A 14,324-nucleotide genomic window follows, 5' to 3' on the forward strand; every position below is an offset into this window, starting at 1 on the left:
ATACACATTGTCAATAAACTTGGGGAAAATAGAAAGCCTCATTAGGAAACAAAGAAACATGGGGCTACTTGCAGTGGCTCATTCCTGAAATCCTAGAACTTTAGGAGGCCATGGTGGGAGAACTGCTCAAGCCTAGGAGTTCAAGACCAGCCTCGGCAACTTAGAAAGACCTTGTTTCTAGAAAAAATTTAAAAAGTTAACCGGATATGGTTTTGTGTATCTGTAGTCCCAGCTACTTGGGAGACTGAGGCAGGAGAATGGTGCAAACCTGGGCGGCGGAGCTTGCAGTGAGCCGAGATTGTGCCACTGCACTCCAGCCTAGGCTACAGAGTGAGACTCCATCTCAAAAAAAGAAAAAAAAAGAAAAAGAAAAAAAAGAAAAGAAAAGAAAATCATGAAGATTAAATGGGAACACACACACACAGTATTTCACAGGATCTGGTACATTAAAAAATACTCGGTGAAATTGAATCCTCTCTCTCTCTCTCTTTCTCTTTCTTATTCTCCCCATCTCTGTATATGGTTGACCCTAAAACAATGTGGAGGTTAAGGGTGCCGACCTCCTGCCCAGTGGCTAATTTGCATGTAATTTTTGACTCTTCAAAAACTTTAACTACTAATAGCCTACTATTAGTAGTAGTTGACCAGAAGCCTTACAGATAACATAAACTGTCAACTAACATATATTTTGTATCTTATATGTGTTATATACTGCATTCTTACAATAAAGTAAGCTAGAAAAAGGAAACTGTTATTAAGAAAATAAGGAAGAGAAAATAGATTTACTTTCATTAAGTGGAAGTGGATCATCATCAAGGTCTTCATCCTGGGTGTCTTCACATTGAGTAGGCTGAGGAGGAGGAGGTGGTCTTGCTATCCAGGGGTGGCAGAAGTGGAAGAAAATCTGTGTATAAGTGAACCAGTGCAGTTAAAACCCTTCAAGAGTCAGCTGTATACACACACACACACCCCTATATATACACACACACATATGTGTGTAGCTATATTACATACAGATTTTAAGTAGATACATGCATTTGTGAAAAAAGTTTCATAAATTTGGAGGTGTTAATAATTTTCTCATCATGTCACCAAAACAGGCACCTGAGGGGAAAAGATAAATAGATTTAATTAATTTTAAATGTAAAATTTTCATTTCTTAAGAACTTACTACACGAATACATTCACTTTTTCATTCAACAAATATTTATTGAACATCAACTGTCTTCCAAGCACTGTTCTAGATACTGGGGACACCGCTGTCAACCAAACAAACCCAAATCCCTGCCTTTGTGGAGCTGATACTTTAGTGGATGGCTAAGACTCACCTGGAACTTACTGAAACAGGAGTTCCCCGCACCCACCTCGCAGGACATGTGACAGGGGTGTGGCTGTCGGTCTGGCTGCCTGGAGCTCAATCCCCTTACGGGAGGGGATGCATGCAGACAGGCAGGTGCAGGAACCAGGCAAGTACTTTCGGGCTCCGGCGCCAAGGCAGCATTCAGGGGTGGGTGTCTGCGACTCCCAAAGCCCAAGTCGGTGCATCTTACAGTGCACTCTCTTAGATTTGCCGTCCCCGGGTGGCTTAAGGGTGAACCAGTTCAGTGGACCCTTTGCCTTTTTGCCGGGACAGGGGGCCAGTGTGATAGCTTTCTGTACCCTGAGCTCTTGTACAGAGTCCCAGTCACACATGGACTTGAAGGATGAATGTGGGGGTTTTATTGATTGGTGGAGGTGGTTCACAGTGGGATGGAATGGGAGCTGGACAGGGGATGGAGTGGGAAGATGATCTTCCCCTGCAGTTTGGCCGTCCAGCAGCCGATTCTCCGACTGTCCCCAGCCGAACTCCTCCGGATGTTCCTTCTTTTCGCTCCTTCTCTGCCGCGCTGTTCTGCCGTTTGTCTTGTCTTCCTCGTCTGCTTCTGGAGCGTGGGGTTCAGGGTTTATATGGGTACAGGATAGGGGGCATGGTGGGACAAAAGGCAACTTTTTGAGTGCAAAAACAGGAATGCTTGTTCTCACTTAGGGCCGCGGGTATCCAGGCTTGAGGGTAGGGCCTTTGCCAGGTAACCGCCCTCTTCTACCCAGTGTTTCCCTGTCTCCTGTCCATATCATTTCCATGAGCACAGCAGGGTTGCTCACTGATTCAACCCTGGAAGAAGCATCTTACTGGTGAGGAAACTGGCGAGGTAACAGTACCCAGGGAAGGGGACGAAGGGCAAATTTTTGTGTTTCGTCTTTCGAGCCTACTGAGGAAGAAATTCTCAAGCACCAGAGCAAGGGCTTAAATGATGGGAAGGGTGGCAGAGAGAATTGTAAGCCAGGGTAGGGGACACAGTGGGAAGTTGGCTAGAGATGCCAAACAGGGCACAAAAGGGACAGGCAGAGCCAATGAGAGGGTGCAGAGCTGATTACCGGGTCCGAGCCGCATGTGCAGGAACAGCCAAGTCCCCGTATGTTGGGGCCAGGTGGAAGTCAATTTGCAGTGGCTATTTCCCACGTATTATTTCTGGAAGCATGTTTTGGGGCAGTACCGCTGGGATGGAGAAAGGGCTCAGGTCAGGATGATGCCATCCACTCCTGGATCATAAACTTGGATCTCAGAGAGTTTCATGTACTTTGGGGATGTGTAAACTACTTACTTGTTATGGGAATTATGTCTGTAGAAGATGGAAAAAACATTATGTGAGCCTTAATGAGTTTGGTTATATAGGAGTGTGATTTCTATCTCATAAATAATAAACAATCCCCTCAATATGCTAATTCCAACTCTCTTTCAATTACTCATGTTAATCTTGCAAAGAAAATAATCAAGAAAAATGTGGAAAATGCCATCTCCCTGTTGGAATGAAACATCTCCTAGATGAGACAGCATCTTTGCTCCAAGGTTTGGAAGCTTATTAGCTGTATCTGACTCATTGGTTCTTCTATGTAGACAATCCCTCCTTCAAAATCTAATCAATGTTAAAATGAAACCTGAATTTAATTGAATAACACATGTCTGTTCTAATAAGATTTGTTGAATTTGAAGTGGAATAAAAGAACCAAGTTTGAAACTAAGAAAAAAACTGAAAAATTATTCCCATCTGCAATAGTCACTTTTTTTTTTTTTTTTTTTTTGAGATGGAGTTTCACTCTTGTTTCCCAGGTTGGAGTGCAGTGGTGGTATCTCAGCTCACTGCAACCTCTGCCTCCCAGGTTCAAGAGATTCTTCTGCCTCAGCCTCCTGAGTAGCTGGGATTACAGGCGCCTGCCACCACGCCCGGCTAATGTTTTTGTATTATTAGTAGAGACAGGGTTTCATCATGTTGGTCAGGCTGGTCAGTCACATATCTTTATTGATATTTTTTACTGTGATATATTTTAAAAGAAAAACTACCGATGTGGGGAGTAGGTCACCATTTTCATGTCACGTAGAAGGTGATTTAGACAGATGAATAGGAAATCAGTAGGTCCTATGTAACTTTATTTCCCAAATATTTTACTAGATCTTCTTTTCTTCCTTCCTGATGTTCCTGCCTGAGATAAAACCTAACTCCCATGCATTGCTCTCATGATCAGACTCCCTTCCTCCTTTCCAAACTAGGCCTCAGCCATTGGATTCACTGCGCTCACCCTGGGGTGCAGGCACACTGAATCCTTGTAGTTCCTTGAACAGCATTTGTTCTCACATCCTGTACATCTTTGCATACACTGTGTTTTTCCCCCTGAAATTTTCACCTACCTTCCCCTCCCTGTCTATCTCATAAGCACAGTTAGGAAGATGCTAACTTTGGAGCTGGATGGTCTCTGTTCAAATCCCTGCTTTGTTACTTCCTAGGTATATAAGCTTAGGCAAGTTCACCTATCTGTGTAGGCCTCATTTTTCTTATCTGGAAATGAGGATAATACGAGTATTTAATTTCATGAAGTTGCTATGAGAGACAAATGAGACAATGCATGTGATTGGCATTATATATAATATGTTCTAAATACTCAATATTGTTTTAGCCATAATTATGGTTACAAGTATTATTACCATTTACTCATAACAATTCTATTTATCATCTCCATGTGGCAATCCTGTTTGCTGGGGGTGCAGGGTCAGAGATTCATGGGGAAGGGTTGTTGGTAACAACAATGATCAGTGTCACTGCCTAGTTCCTGTGGGTAGCTCAGGAAATCCTAGAGATGTGGAGTTAATTTTGGTGATGAGATGGCAGCTGATGACAGGCTCTTCTGTCTTTCACTGAGTTTCTTTATAAGACGAAGCCAGAACTTTGGTTCCCATGCTCCTTGGGAGCAATGAACACCAAAGAAGCAATGAATGTACGGCACTGAGTGGAATATGTCTGGACTGAGTAAGGAACTTGGGTCTCTAGCTTTAACTCTGCCATTAATCAGTTATCTTTGGGCAAGTGACATCAACTCCCTGGCCCAGATCTTATTTAAAAAACAAAACAAAACAAAAGAGGACTGCATTCTGCCATCTCTAAGTACCTTTCCAACTCTGGCATTCTGGGATTCTACGCTGGGAAACTCACTCTGTATTTGCTGTTTGTAGACTCATGAAGTATCATGGTGTGTGCCAAGTCAGGACCCTGCTCCATATGGTATATGGAGAGGCCAGGCAGTGCCACAGTATCCAATATCATAACTAGAAATAGGCCTGGAAATTCTGAGGCATATGGTTTCCCTGCCGTGTTTCTGAATCTTATTGCTATGTTTTCTTTTGTTTTGTTTTGAGTATTACTTACTATGTAAGATAGAAAGAGAATCTTTTTCAGTGCACATGGTTAAATAAATAAGGCCTTTTAAAATCATGCTAATGGGAGATCAATAGCATATTATCCCCTCATAGAAGTTGCTAAAGTCTAACAAAGAGTCTACAGGAGAGTGTCAGTATCTTTGTTATTTAAATCAGTCACTTTTACTTTTTATCCACCTGGCACTGCATTCTCGGAAAGGGCAATACAAATGTTTTATTGTGTTGTTTAAGATGCAATGGGCCAAACAAACAAATAACAACAAACGACTTATACGAACATTCCCGACAAGCCATTAAACTACGTTTCTTAATGCGTACAGAAGGTTTAGGAAACATAAATTTGCTGTCTGAGATCCCTGATGTACGTCTTGGCTCTAACACAGATGAGCGAGAAGTCAAAAATAGAAACCACTTTGAAGAAACTCTGGGGCCCTAAATGCAAGTCCCCTTGTAAGATGTCTTTATTAACGCAAAAAATCCTCCAAGCTTCCTCCCCTACAGTCATGACAGATGCCTTTGAAAGTCTCCCCACAGTGGGAAGCCTTCTGAAAATTTCTTCCTGCACTTTGTGGAGTTTACAAAAACTATGCGAGTAGCCTCCACTGCATTTGTCAAGCAAGAAGTAATTGAAAACAGCAGGTAGTTGTGCCTTAGTCACTAAAAGAAGTCTGTTTGCCAATTGATGCACGGGGTGCTGAGGCTGGCTGCTCCCATTAGAGCTCCTGGGTGGTATTTAGGTTCAGTAAATCCCCTGTGTGTCTGGGTAACTGGATCCCTAAATCTTGAGACTATTTTCATCCACTAAGAAGAGAATTGGAGTGGTATGGAATCTACTAAAAAAACTTGCTTTGTTTCTAGATATTTATTAAATGAAACATTGTAAGTATGATTTTGTAAGTATGATTTATGTACATTGAAAAAAAATCCTCTTTCTGTGGTAGGTAGTGAGATTAAAAACAAAACAAAACAAAAGAAAATATAGCAGTAAGATTCAGAAACATGGCAGGGAAACCATATGTCTCAGAATTTCCAGGCCAGTCCTATTTCCAATTACGATATTATTCTGTGGTCCCCAAATTCTTATAATGTTCAAGAAATCCTAATAGCATCTAGACAGTATAATTTAGACTGCCTCTTATGTACAAAAAAAGATATACAAAATCCTTGTTCAACCTGATCTGTGTTTCAGAAAATATAAAGTATCTTAACACTACAGTGTTAAGCATCGGATAGTCTCCTAAAGGTGTTGGTCAGAAGAACTGAACCTTAACCTGGATGGACCTATTTAAAGATAGATCAGATGAGAGGCAAGAGGCGACTAAAGAAATTAAAATTTAATTCTTAGCAGAAAAGTTGAAAGTCTTTGCCATACTTAATCTACAGTAGAAAATATTAAGATATGTAATAATTTCCACAAGAAATATTATTGACAATGAAACCTGTAATATATATTATTTACTTGACGTTTGGTGAGAGTTGGCATACCACACCCAATAATGGATTTGTGCAAATTCATTCACATGCTCTTGAGCTGCATGCTTTGTGTGTCCAGCAGTATGTAAGTGCTCCCACAGTGAATGGAGAGAAGAGCACAAGCAAAGGCATGGAAGCTGGACACACCCTGTGCCTTCTGAGAGCCTCAAGAGTGCTGGCTGGCATTGTCAGGGCATGGCGGGGATAAGAAGCTACAGTAGGAGCTGAGGCTGGAAGGGCTGACAAAGTTCAGATCACGTAGAGACCTCTGCCCTTTGTGACCATCTGTATACCATGAGGTGGTAGCTGAGGGATAGATTCTCTGACTCTGGAACAGATATAGATGTGCTGGCTTCCAGATGCTGCTCACTTCAGCTTTATGGATATATTATATTGGTGGTGAGTCTCCCTTTACATCTAAGTGTACAAAAGGAATTATGGAATTGACCACCACAGAAAAAAATAGGCTAAGTGTTAGGAAGACATTCTTGGCTCGAGCAATAGCAAAATGCAATTTTAAATAAGTTTGTTTTTTTTTTTAGAGAGAGTACAATTGTCCATCAAGCAGGAGGATGGAGAAAACAATTTTGTGGATGACTTTCTCACCCTGTGCTGTTATGCTATTTTGAAGCACAGTAATTACAACAGGAAACAAAGTTCGCTTAACAAATGGCAGTTATTGAAACATTGCCTCTTTTTCTGTGGCTTCTTTTGTTGAGAAAGTTCAGCCAGAATCAAACTCAAGAGGGAAGGATCCTGGAAGATATGTGGATCCAAGCACTGATGGAGTTGAAGAACTAATAACATATTATGGGCTTCTGCTAGACTAGAGGGTGTTTGTTTCTTTGTTTGTTTGAAACGGAGTCTCCCTCTGTCGCCCAGGCTGGAGTGCAGTGGTGCGATCTCAGCTCACTGCAACCTCCGCCTCCCGGGTTCAAGCGATTCTCCTGCCTCAGCCTCCTGAGATTACAGGGACTACTGGGATTACAGATGCCCACCACTTTGCCCGGCTAATTTTTGTATTTTCAGTAGAGATGGGGTTTCGCCATGTTGGCCCGGCTGGTCTCGAACTCCTGGCCTCAGGTGATCTGTCTGCCTGGGCCTCCCAAAGTGCTGAGATTACAGGCGTGAGCCACCACACCCAGCCTAGACTAGAGTTATTTAAGGAACAAACGCTCCTATGAACCTAGTCCAATAGGAAGATCACGTCTTATTCTGGCTGTGGGCCAATGTTGTCAATATGGTGCTAGAAATGCTTATGAGAGCACATTTCAGTCAACTCCTCACGTCTAACATAAACAACGCTTTAGGCCAAGGTCGCTAACCTTCTCAAATGGGGTATGCATTTTCCTAAAAATACAATATTCAAAGATGTAACTATCATTTGTGATTTTTTTCTTAAAACTAGCTTTTTTCTTTCAGATTTTAGAATAGCTCTCTCCAACGTCTCATTTGTCCCAAAGCCTGTTGCATAATTCTAATGACTTATGACTTTCAGAAGTCTTCCAAGACTTATGACTCAGAGGTGTGCCTGGGGTTGGTGGTGCAGAGTTCTTACTTCCTATAGGCCAGCAGCAAGTGCTCCCGGCAGATCTACCTTTACAAAGAAGCAGATGCCAAGACCTTGCCCCTCTTGCCCCTCGGGCTGTGCCTGATCACTCAGTGCCATCTGGCCACATTGCTGTGGAGGGAATGCTCTTGGTAACTGTTATTGCTGCCTGGTTATGCGTTGGCACTTTACAACAGTACAGGGAGCTGAGCAAAGCAACAAGCCGTCTCAAAAAAACTAATTTCACTAAATCTCCTTACAATACACGTATGAAAACTTTTTAGAGCTTTTTGGAAGGAAAAATAGATTCAAACTTCATTACATGTGTCAGGAAAAAGCAAAAGTGATGCCTATATTGCAGAAAATGAGCTGTGGTCACTGTTTTTTGCCATTTAGGACCTGTGTTACTGATAGAAGAAATGAAAACCCTCTGGACCCAATAAGATGTTGGGTCTTTCCTTTCTGTTCTCCTCTTGCTCCTCTGCCCAGACCCTCTGACATCGTGCCCAAGTTGACAAACACGAATAGGACTGGCCTTCCAGAACCCTCAAAGTGGCCACCTCTTCCCACCTCTTCTTGAACTCTCCAAGTTACAAGTCACTGCTCCTTCTCTTGAACTCCAGGATCTCTCTGTCTGAACTTTCTATCTGACTTTAGAATTAGCATTTGTAACTCCTCTTTTAGATAATTTGCTCATTGACGCTGTGGTCTGGACTGTGTTTGATTCATTTGTACTTTCTCAGTTCCCAAGTACTCAGTGAAATCCTGGTGAAACAATTTCCCAGGACTGTGACATTCTATTTGTGGTTATCCTTTAAGTAAACTGTTGGAGAAAAGCAAAAGGAAAAATACATGATCTCACGCAAACAGGGTCCTCACCTGCCAAGAAGCTGTTTTGTGTTCTCTTGTTAGAATAATTTATCTAAGTTTAAGAGCAAGGATTTTTTTTTTCTCTTGGGCAAAGTATGCACATGGCTGCTGCAGCAACAGCTCAAATAGACCCTGGCTTCCTGCTGAGGGCCAGAGGGGAAGACAGGGAGAGCACGTCTGGAGGAATCACCCAGCTGGGTGCCCAGACGCAGCCACCTGCCTCCTGCCCCATGTTGAGGTGATGTGTCACCACACTGGAGACGGCTGATTTGGGTCACACCGCATTGCAGGCCCCAGATTGGAAACTGTAACCAGAAGAGCATGACATTTTAAAATATCAGTAGCACATCGGGTAAATGATTAAACCTCCCAAACAAGGAGTGTTTTTCTCTACGTCTACTCCAACACAGACTCATCTTCAGACCACTTCACATTAAGCAGTAAGTAGAAAAGAACTTGTCATGGGCAAGAAGACAGAATAAAACCTTACAAAGAGAAAGGGAGAGGGGGGAAAACAATAATTTAAAAAGGAATTTTAAGGGGATGGCTGGAGCTGATACCCGCCCTTCCACGTTAGACACTCCTCTGACCCCATCAGTCCTCACTTCTTGTTTATTTTCCGAAACTGTGCTTCACGAGAACAAGATTCCTTTTCCATTCATTGTTATTTTTTTTGTAGAGATAGGATCTCGCTATATTGCCTAGGCTGGTCTCAAACTCCTGGTCTCAAGTGATCCTCCTGCCTCAGTCTCCCAAAGTACTGGGATTACAAGCGTGAGCCATTGTGCCCCGCCTAGATTAGTTTTTATTATAACGTAATTTTTGGTGTGAATTTCACCATTTCCTATGTTCAGAATGTAGTTTCCCCATCTAGGAAGTGGGATAGTAAAAAATTCCTTTTACCAATGTCACAGACGTGGCTCTAGCTCAGTGCAAAAGGGATGTTAACTCTTCCAGGCCTCAGGGTGCCAGTAAGTGAGTTACTTAAGAGTACTTACGGGCATCCTGACAGCCTGATAGTTTTCCAAAATAGGTACTGCATTCTCGGGAAAACCCTTCTCATTCCGTTTTAGTTAACAGAAACATTTTTATGGAAAGATCAATTTCACCTTGAGATTTAGAAGAGTGCTCCCGGTGACTACAGAAGGCAGCTCTCCCGGGTATTCATAGGGCCCTTAAGTTAACATGTTACTTGGGTAGCAAATGACGCACAATGGCTGAGGTCACAATGTCCTGTTTCCATTAGTTAATTTACCAGAGGTTCGTAGTAAAGTCATTAGTTAATTGGTGCTCATTAAGTGACCTAAAAGAGTAGGTGCTGCTTCTGCAAAGGTCAACTTAACTCCCACAGTGCAAATTGCACACAGGATAAAATCTGAGGCAAACTGATATCCCCAGTCTTGGAGAAATGGGAAATACTGTGGACTTGGTATTTTCTGCCTCAGCAGGCTTTACGACAGGTGTTCCGGCACTCAGGAATTCACTAGTGATGTTGTTTAAGCTATTTGAAAGCAAAGTGTTTCTTCCCCCAGTCGGCCTATTGGATGGTGCTCAGGCTGGGTGGTGCTAAGGCAGATTGAACACCCATGTGCAGTATGTTATTGCTGCAACAATTACAACAAACCATTTGTCTGTAAAAGTGCCTTCTGTTGTTATTAGGTCATTAACCTTAACTGTATCAATGTATTCCCAGTTATGTAACTGTACTAGCAGGTCTGAATATCCCACTATGGAAGAAAATGCTCACACTTCATGCCTTGTTGGTGCCTAAGAAAAGCTCCAATCCTAATAACCCAGTCCCAGTGCTTAGAACTACCCAAGGTGCTATAAAAAGGGTGGAGGGAAAGCTGTAAAACCCACAATCAATAAAACAGAAATTTAACAAGGAACTGCAAACACAGATCTTGCCAGAATAAGCCCCAAAGTTCAATTGCTTTGTTTGGAGACTTAAAAAGCAAAAATAAACCTAAAAATTAAACCAGATGAAACCACCAAACAGGGACCTCAAACACACTCAGTCTTATTCCATTCCAGTTTCAAATTGGCCATTGTCCCCAGATTACTTTTTCGAAACTTTAACCAAGATCAATGACTGTAAGCCAAGCTCTTAACAAGGGTGCTTTTCTCCTGATTTTGGTTGACATTGTTGCAAAAACAGACAATAATGCTATTTGGCAAATTGGCAACAACATTTAAGAATCAGTTTAACAAGGAGCAGTCTGGTAAATTGTTAAATACCTCATTACCTAAAATGAGAAGGGAGAAGCCTTGGGTTATAAATGTATCTTTGCCTTCTTGGATAAGGTAACTAGATATTTACAGTTATGGAGCAGGTAGGCAGATTAAATGACAGTGTAATCACATTTTAAGATTATGTAACAATGTAAAGCATTTTGAAGTCAGTGATTCTTTTTTGTTCTTGAACTTTCTATGTTTCAACTTCCTGAAACACAAAAATAGAGATTGAGGAGGAAAGGCATGCTATTGATCACATGGCCTCTCTGAACTTCGGTGTTTCCAACATAATAAAAAGAGGTAATCCCAAATCTTTTCTAGTCTTTTATTTTTAAAGTTCTCCAAGCATTGTCTTTAAAGGCAATGACAGAAGCAAACAGGCAAATTTTCAAATAAACCAAATCCTTATCCTAAATTCCTTTTTCTCGAATCTAAAGTCACTCATCTGCCTTGATATTTGACTCACAACAGAGGTCCCCACTTGTTGATTTCAGGGTCACCTAAGAATTTTTGAAGGAATATTGCTACAGAAACAGCAGGGGTTTGGTCTGGGTCCTGCTGCTTGCTGCACAGAAAGCCTATGACTGAGACAATGATTTTGCCAAGGAAGAAGGCTTTAATTGGGTGCTGCAGGCAAGAGATGAGAGCTCAGTCTCAAATCCATCTCCCTGAGCAGCTAAACCGAGTGATTTATATAGCAGAGAAGAATGTATCAATGTGTAAGAAAACAAGAACTAGGGAAGGGCAAGGAAGCAGTCATGATGAGTCTGGGGTCTGGCATCTCATTGTCTGGATGTGGTGATGTGGTGAGTTTCAATTCTTTGATACTTTTTTTCTTTCTCTTTTTTTTTTTTTTTTTTTTTTGAGAGGACTGAAGACCATTTCCTGAGGAAGGAACTCAGATAAATCAAATATTAAGTTTCAAGCTTTAAGAACAGAAGGGTGGATTTCTATGTTTATCAAAAAAAAAAAAAAACATCTATGGGACTACTGGGTCAGCTTCAATATGAGAGGTAAAAAGATATAAGAAGCTATATGAGCTGAGGAGGAGACCTCACCTTAGGAGATAGTGGATTAAAGCAAGGTACCTCTCTCGAAGAGTATTGCAAGTGTTTTAATTTTTTTCCTCTGGAAATACCTCATCAGCTTGATGGCAGAACACGAAAAGTTACTAGAGCTTATACGGAAAAAAAGAAGGGGAGAGGAAAGCTTTTTGGGGAAGATAGCTTTAAGATTGAGGGTTGTTTTTGAAGCCACCCACTGGCTTAATGACAATTGTCAGAAACATATGTAAGAACAGTAAGACTTCTAGCCTAGGGTATTCAGGAAGTTAATAGTTTTGCTTTTTAATCTCATCTCTCCCAGCGAGATGAGAAGTGTAGTTCCAGACCAGGAAACCTAGTCAGAACAGAGCTGTTTGATTCTGAGATGAACAGAATCTATGTTGTTATCTCCACCTTTTATCTTCATCACAATACATTTGACCCTTGAACAAGTTGGGGGTTATAGACACAGCCCACCACACCTCCTGCAATACAAAGTCCACATATAAATTTTGAATCCCCCAAAATTTAAGTACTAATGGCCTACTGTTGACTGGAAGCTTTATCGATAACATAAATAGTCAGTTAACACATATTTTGTATGATATATGTATTACATACTACATTCTTTTTTTTTTTTTTTTTTTTTTGAGATGGAGTCTCCCTGTATTGCCCAGGCTGGAGTGCAGTGGCACCATCTCAGCTCACTGCAAGCTCTGCCTCCTGGGTTCATGCCATTTTCCTGCCTCAGCCTCCCAAGTAGCTGGGACTACGGGTGCGTGCCACCACACTCGGCTAATTTTTGTATTTTTAGTAGAGACACGGTTTCACCATGTTAGCCAGGATGGTTTCGATCTCCTGACCTCGTGATCCACCAGCCTAGGCCTCCCAAAGTGCTGGGATTACAGCTGTGAGCCACTGCACCCAGCCACATACTACATTCTTATAATAAAGTAAGTTAGAGAAAAGAAAATCATAAGGAAGAGAAAACATATTTAATATTCATTGAGAGTAAGTAGATCATTATTAAGGTCTTCATCTTCATTGTCTTCACATTGAGTAGGCTGAGGAAGAGGAAGAAGGATGGGTTGGTCTTGTGGTCTCAAGGGTGACAGAGATGGAAGAAAGTCTGCATATAGGTGAACCCGTATAGTTTAAGCCCTTGTTGTCCAAGGGTCAACCGTATATTATCTTATTTCTTCTTAAACTTCTCTTTATCTCTATTTTAATTCTTGATGCTATATGTTTAGTTTTTCTCTCCTTTTGTTAATAAATCTTTAAAACTTAAGAATGTTATATTTTTAACATAGTAATGGAAAGATAATTTTTTTCATATATAAAAAATTAGAGAGTTATTCTTTTGTGATAATCCTTGATTTTCTTGCTAACCAACATATACAATGATACTCCTTGACTGTAGTCTCCATTGATCTAAATCTGATTTGTAGAGGGAACTGGATAGAGAAGAGTTCTAGAATTTCTGCACACTTTCTTTGGCAGCTGGCTGGGATAGCAAATAGTAGGGTAAAGAAGGTAAAGAAACAGGTATGTCAGACTTAAGCCAACAGAGCCAGTAGGGCCAAATGCCCATTTATAGGTGAAGACCCAGCTGTCGCGAAGTTTCCAACTGCTCCATTGCACAATGACGGTAAGGATAACAGTGTGTGTTTCTCATACATTTAAATGTATTCAAGTTAAAGAATTGCTTTTTGTAAATACCTATCATGTTAAAATGCCCTTCCATTTATGAACCAATGATAGTAGATGATTTTTATTCTTCCATGTGATTTTAGGATAAAAAAATTGGGCAATCCAATGTTAGTTGCCAGAATTATCATGTGAAATCTTACTCTTCTAGAATCTAAAATATTAGAAGCACTGAGACAGTGAGATATGGGGAGTAACATAGCCAGAGACAGGGAGTAACATAGCCAGATACGGGGAGAGTAACATAGCCAGATATGGGGGAGTAACATAGCCAGAGATGAAGAGTAACATAGCCAAATATAGAGAGTAACATAGCCAGAGATGGGGAATAACAAAGCCAGATATGGCAGGAGTCACATAACTACATATGGGGGAGTGACATAGCCAGGTATAAGGAAACTAACATAGCCAAAGATAGGAAATAACATAGCCAGATATGAGGAAAGTAACATAGCCATATATGAGGGGAGTAACACAGCCAAATATATTGGGAATAACAACCAGAGACAGGGGGTAACATAGCCAGATATAGGGAAAGGAACATAGCCATGTATGGGGGAGTAACATAGCAAGATAGGGGGAGAGTAACATAATCACATATGGGGGAGTAACAAAGCCAGGTATAGGGAAAGTAACATAGCTATAGACTGGGGTTAACATAGCCAGATATAGGGGGAATAACATAGTCAGATACACAGAA

General features: G+C 41.2%; 1 long non-coding RNA gene across 5 annotated transcripts in view; it reads right to left on the reverse strand.

Annotated features, from left to right (window-relative positions):
• Window positions 1-14,324, reverse strand: part of LOC129136197 (uncharacterized) — a 38,469-nt gene that overhangs the window by 13,121 nt on the left and 11,024 nt on the right. For 2 of the 5 annotated variants that reach the window (XR_010149765.1, XR_010149769.1), the window contains 2 exons: window positions 1,036-1,104; window positions 787-904 (listed from right to left, as the gene is read on the reverse strand). This is a non-coding gene — a long non-coding RNA (uncharacterized LOC129136197). Of the gene's footprint in view, window positions 1-786; window positions 905-1,014; window positions 1,105-14,324 lie in introns of all 5 variants that reach the window. The other 3 variants (XR_010149770.1, XR_008537547.2, XR_010149768.1) reach the window with 2 other exon arrangements.

Source organism: Pan troglodytes, chromosome 1 (assembly GCF_028858775.2).
Source record: "Pan troglodytes isolate AG18354 chromosome 1, NHGRI_mPanTro3-v2.0_pri, whole genome shotgun sequence".
Lineage (NCBI taxonomy): Eukaryota > Metazoa > Chordata > Mammalia > Primates > Hominidae > Pan > Pan troglodytes.